Below are 5,989 nucleotides of genomic sequence, written 5' to 3' on the forward strand. Positions count from 1 at the left end.
GGTTTTTATAGAGGGGTTTGTTCATATGTCATTTGGTCGATTTTATACAACATTTTATTCCTAAAAACATGGTGAAATTATAATTTTTTTCTGTCTGTTGACAGTTTTTTCTGCTTTATGGAGTGATAAAAAGAGAAGGAAAAAATCACCTCTGTAATATCTGAACCTGACTGTATGTATTTGATTCACCTGGGGTGTCTGGCCTTAAATGAAATATGGTCTGATTTGCATGAGTATTTTTGCTTTCAGTGTGGATTCTGTGTTATCTTGTGCTTCTATGATATACAATTCTGCTCTCAGTAATATTGACACAAAAGTTGAACTTCTACGATCTAAACCTGGCCAAATATGAGCGTTACCTAGGGCTGCACGATAAATCGAAATGGAATCGAGATTCGACAGAAGCTGCGATTGTCATGCATATCTTTCAGTGAAGCACGGTTCTGTGATCAGCAGTAAATCTACATCCGAAGGCCAGAGGGCGCTCTCGCTCTGAAACTCCAAATACCCAAAACCCAGAAAATGCCTTCACCTGCTTTCATTGATTCAACGTGACTAATATACGGTTTATCGGAGTTCTTATTATTATAATTTTCATTAAAATAAAGTATATTTATAATGCAATGCCTTTATTACTGCTTAAATACTATGAAATATATTGCGTAAGAAGCCACATCATCTCACAGAAGGATTTACAGTATTTCAAACACTCGACTGATGTTATGAAGTGAGTTTGGAGTAAAAATATGTTATTAAATGTGGTATTTTCACATGCTTTCAGATGAAGCAGCATTTACTTCACAGAGCCGTAGTTCACTGAGAAGCTATGCAAACAGCTGTCATTATCGCGAACGATTTCTTCGATTTCAGAATCGCGCAATAATATCGTCTACGATTTTTTATTTTTTTTTGCATAACTTGTCAGTGAACTACGGCTCTGTGTAGTAAATGCTGCTCCATCTGAAAGCACGTGATGATGATTTCCTGCTGATTACAGAACCGGCTTTTCTAACAAAATGCGCATGACAATCGCATTCGATTAATCGTGCAGCCCTAGCGTTACCAGTAGATTCAGAAAGGTTCTCTTGGATCTTAAAATGACGGAATGAAGGGTTGGATCTGCATAAGCTTATTTTTTCATCATTTATTCACCCTCATGTCATTCCAAACCTGTATTTCTTTAGCTTTATTTCTTCAGTGGAACATAAAAATACCCCTGGTCAGTGTTTTTATTGTGAGCAAAAGTGCAGTTTGGAGGTCTTATTTTATCTTAGTTTCAGGCTGTAAGCATGTCTTGAACATTGGGTTGAACTTTTTTTTGTTTGTTTGTTTTGTTTTGTTTTTAATTGGAGAGATGCTGTTACAAATTATTTAAAGGGATTGCAGATTTGAAGGGAATAACGAAAAATAAAGATAGTAGTAAAAGAACAAACCTATTGTAAGTAATCATTTGAACTATTTCCAAATAATTACCATATTTGTATGTTAAAACATACACATTTACTCTTAATCGCATGCCTAATATGACTACGTTAAATGGCTTTGTTAAAGTTTTCTGTCTCTCACATTCAATTACGAAGTATTACATGAATTACCTAAATTGCATAGGCTTTTTTCAATTCAAAACGGCCGAATTTGACAAGAAACTAGAATATTGTGCATGATCGCTGGATATTACTTACATTTCTATCATTAAACCAGACACACACACACACACACACACACAAAGACAGACACACACACACAGACAGACAGAAAGACAGACACACACGCACGCACGCACAGACAGACAGACACACACACACACACACGCGCACAGACAGACAGACACACACAGAATGCGTACATATATGTGTATATGTGACTCTGTGAAATCCAGGCTAAAGTCTCAAAATCGAATTATGTGATAAGCGTCAAAGTTTGATATCAACCATTAATTTCACTATGATTTCAATCTTTGACATGGCCTTACTCAGTCAATATTAAAGCTATACTGGTTACATTTTCACAGAATGTTCTATGAAGGATGATTTCATGTAGAAAACAGTAAATCACAAAAAAATGACTTTAGCTGAGTTTTCACAGAGAGGGACACATATGCATATAGAATACACTTATGTCTACAGGTGTACATATATCTGTATGTGTATGTGTATGATATATGCACGTAAACTGTTATTGACAGTTAAGGGCTTAACTGGACTGAATGTACATATATGCACATGAAAAACTGTATAAAGTATATTATAGTAATTATATGTTTTTAATATATTTATTATATAATGGTATTATATAATAAATATTGTTCAGTACAAGGTTAATTAAATATTAAATAAAATTACATTAAAATTACATAATTTTTGTTATTACAATTTGGCCACTATGTATTCCACTGCTACACATAAAAATAGATGTTAAAAAATTAATATAGAATTGTATAATTAGGGAATAGTTTATTAAATATTATTAAATAAAGAGAGATTTTAATTAAAATTAGACAATGTTTTTATTTAATTGAAATTAGATACAAATTGACCAGTATTCCTCTGCTACATTTAACATTAGTTTTTAAGCAGTATCAAGAAAGACAGATATATAATGCATATGTGCATGGGATCTAAACATTGACAGTTAAGGGCGTGACAGGGCTTTATGAACATGTAAAAAAGTATCTTATTAATTTATATATATGATATAGCTTGATATGCTTTATAGTATAGCTTTACATATAATGGAATAATTAGGGAATTCAATACAATATTCATTGAATATTAAATAAAATGTATTTAAATAAAAATTAGACGCTTAATAATGTGTGTATTAGACACTCCTTAAATCTGTGTGATGTGTCAGAAAGATGCATTATGTCATTGTTACTGTTCACTTAAAGTGTCACACATCTGAACTAGTGCTGGGCGGTATACCGGTTCATACCGAATACCGGTGTTTATTTTTGTTATGATATGAATTTTTAAAATACTGCAATACCGGTGTGTGTCGCTTAAACAACGTTGGGAACGCGACACTGTTTGAAAGGGGTCTCTTTTCACTGTTGCACTGTGGTGAGGGAACAGCTGTATGTGTTACTAAGCGTGAAAGCTCCGAAACTGAAGCTGTAGAACTAATAGAACGTGATGACACAGAAGAACTCATCCACAATATCCACAAATATCCAGCACCCCTGCCATCAGCTCCCGCGTCTCACACACACAAGCGCGACTTTAGCACTAGATTTAGCAACTTTCAGACCCTTTTAGTGGCTTTTTTCCATAGAATATTCATACTGACAAACCTAGCGACTTTTTTTGGATAAACCTTAGCTATGGTTCAGTTGGAATATTTCGCCAGTGCTGTCCCGCAAACGCGAGGTCTGACTTTCCCAGAGAAGTGTCACCTCTCTCGGCGTCTGTTCTGTGCAGTGAGCGGCAGAGAAGCACCGCAGCGACTCCTCAATAAATGAGTACAACACAGCGTTTCCTAGCACCTGTCGCTTACTGATTGTTTGGAATTATAAATATGAGCGTAGTTCATATCACATGCACTTTTTAGTTTATAGTTTTTTTTAGTTTGTTACTCAGATGCAGGCAGTGCGCTGCATGAGACAAAAAAGTAATCTAGCCAAAACAACCGCATAGCCGCTCTTTAGTGTAGATGCATGTTGAGTTTATCAGACGATGCCGTGATTATAAATGAGAGTGACTCCTGGTTAACATGTATTAAAAGGCGTCATGTTTAGTCACTATTTAGTGTGGTATTTTTGGACAATATTCACTCATCATGACAGTAAAATAGGGCATTCTAAGTCAATATACTGCAGTATTTCCTCTCGATCAGTAGAAAATATGGTTAACACCCGCTCATGCATGAAAAAAAAATACCGTCAAATACCGTGCTATAAATTTGTGGTCACACCGCCCAGCACTAATCTGAATGCAGACTCACTGATGTATCCAGGTGTGGGGTTGAACTGTATCTCACTCAAAGACTATAGAATACCCTTAAAGGGACTTTGTCTCACTTCAGTGAGTGAATGAATCACGGGATGACTTGAGCTGTTTCTTGAATGGCTCACACTCTACAGTGAGCTAATTTGGCTTTTTGCACAATATGATTGTGTCTGTTACTGGTGTATTATAATTTTTTATGCAATGGTCGTAGTTTCTTATAACTATAGGTTTTTGTGATTTTGGGATGTGGTGCTTGAAATGTGTGCTGTTGAAGTTTTTTTGTTGTCCTTCAGAATCATATAAAAAAAACGATATTTGAAGTTGTTGAATAGCCAATTAATATATATATATATATTTTTTTTTTTCATTTTTAAATATTCATTTTTTTTTTTATAATAACATTAGTGCCATTTATTATGTTGCCATATTATCATATACAGCTTTTTTTCTTTATCCATTTGGAAATATTATAAATTATTAGATGAGTGAATGTCACAGAAAGTCCATAAAATCTTTCACCTTGAAATCAATAGACGAAAGTTGTATGATTTTCACATTTAAAATTAAATGACATTTTTGTGATAATTTTCTCTGATATTCAAGCACATATTCTCTATAATGTCATTTTTTTCTTGTAATTTCCATATTTTTCATTAGGCCATGCTTACTAATTTTTTATTTATTATTTACTTAGGTTTTCCTTAATCAGCCAAAAAAAAATTATACAAATAAAAAATTAATATTAATGAAAATAAATAAATATTATTATATAATAAAATTTATTAATGTTTTATAATAATAAAAAAATCGACCTGGGGCCGATTGCATAAAAGGTTTAGGCTTGTTCTTTAAGACTGGTAAAAAAAAAAAAAATTCTAGATTAGTTTAAGCTGAATCCAAAATATAAGACTGATTACCCCTTGCTAGTCGGTCAAACTGGTTCTTAACATAGAGGCTAAGTTTATGCAACTGGCCCCTGAACTTACACTTTTTGAGGTTTCATGAGTTGTACACACACACTACAAGAATGAACTCTCTGAGTCTCTGTTTTAGTATTGTATAGTAGCTGACTTTAAACGGATGAATTTCCATCTGTCTCTCCCTCAGGCGACTGTATTCATGATGTTATTCATGATATAAAGGGCAGCTCAGCGTGTAACTAATGCCATACTGACAATTCTGCTGCGGACAGCAGTTTACGCGCACCTTCACACTTTCCTCTTTGGGAGTTGGAGACCTTTAAGCAGATATGAAGACATCAAACTGCTAAACGTATGAGACATGGCCGAACTGCTCGATATGAAAGACAAGCCGTGTTGGACTGAACGAAAGCGTCTGAGCGTTTGAACATGGTTTCGTGGTTTTGTTGCTCTGAATTCTCCATCTGAATGTTTTGCGGCCTCTCGATTGGCAGCGTTGCATTAATTTGTTTACCAGAGAAAACTTCTCATTTTTGTGGATTTCATCTTCTGTCATCTGTATAGAGAGAGTCAGACCTTTGCTGAATAATGATGGAGAGATAAAGAGAAACTTCCTTCATTTCACACGTCACTTTATAAAAATAAAAACTTTTAGAAAATAGGAGTTTATGCAACTGGCCCCTGAACTTACACTTTTTGAGGTTTCATGAGTTGTACACACACACTACAAGACTGAACTCTCTGAGTCTCTGTTTTAGTATTGTATAGTAGCTGACTTTAAACGGATGAATTTCCATCTGTCTCTCCCTCAGGCGACTGTATTCATGATGTTATTCATGATATAAAGCGCAGCTCAGTGTGTAACTAATGCCGTACTGACAATTCTGCTGCGGACAGCAGTTTACGCGCACCTTCACACTTTCCTCTTTGGGAGTTGGAGACCTTTAAGCAGATATGAAGACATCAAACTGCTAAACGTATGAGACATGGCCGAACTGCTCGATATGAAAGACAAGCCGTGTTGGACTGAACGAAAGCGTCTGAGCGTTTGAACATGGTTTCGTGGTTTTGTTGCTCTGAATTCTCCATCTGAATGTTTTGCGGCCTCTCGATTGGCAGCGT

Source organism: Sinocyclocheilus grahami, unplaced genomic scaffold (assembly GCF_001515645.1).
Source record: "Sinocyclocheilus grahami isolate Dianchi unplaced genomic scaffold, SAMN03320097.WGS_v1.1 scaffold377.1, whole genome shotgun sequence".
Taxonomy (NCBI): domain Eukaryota; kingdom Metazoa; phylum Chordata; class Actinopteri; order Cypriniformes; family Cyprinidae; genus Sinocyclocheilus; species Sinocyclocheilus grahami.